Source organism: Loa loa, assembly GCF_000183805.2.
Source record: "Loa loa unplaced genomic scaffold supercont3.228, whole genome shotgun sequence".
NCBI classification, from domain to species: Eukaryota; Metazoa; Nematoda; class Chromadorea; order Rhabditida; family Onchocercidae; genus Loa; species Loa loa.
The window spans coordinates 94,290-95,198 of record NW_018108408.1 but is presented as its reverse complement, the minus strand read 5'-3'; positions in this window follow the sequence as shown (position 1 = coordinate 95,198).

The following is a 909-nucleotide window of genomic DNA, read 5'->3' as shown; positions in this document are numbered from 1 at the left end:
TTATTATTATTATTATTATTATTATTATTATTATTATTATTATTATTATTATTATTATTATTATTATTATTATTATTATTATTATTATTATTATTATTATTATTATTATTATTATTATTATTATTATTATTATTATTATTATTATCACTATTATTATTATCATTATTATTAATTACTATTATTATTATAACTATATGGGACATTATAGAATTCAAGATTCAATTCACATTAATGCGTCAATGGTCATTTCTTGCTCTTATTAATACTATTATTACCTTTTGTGGATAAAGGTGTTTCCATACCATATTTTGATATTACCGTAATTACAAGTATCATATACCATCATCATCATTATTATTATTATCAATCATCAATCATCATCATCATCATCATCAAACAACAAATATCGTCATTTGAATTATCTGACCTTTTTTCTGACCTGCTTAGTTCTTTCTTATATTTCATCTCAATGAATTTGAATTATTCGTCCATTTCGATATCCTTTCGTCTTTTTCATTTTGACTCGTTACTTACATCGACAAGACCAATTTCATTTGTCAACTAAATTACAGATTGTAAATGGTGACAAAATTGCTATTCCAAGGGGAGTGATGTCCTTTTCATCTGTTCAGAATATGTCTGTGCATGTATATGTGTGTGTATGTATGTATGTTGTTGTGTGTGTGTGTGTGTGTATGTGTTCTTATGTGGGTGTACATATATCAATGAGGCACAAAATTTTATTATATTCAAGAAAAAGAATTTTTAAATTTAGAAAAAAAATATTTTTTTTTATTCTTTTTTCTCTGCTTCTCTTTTCCTTCTCTCTTTATGTCATCTTCCTCTTCCTTCTTTTTTTTTTTGAAATTTTATTTTTATTTTTTTAAAAAAATTTAAATTTATTCACAA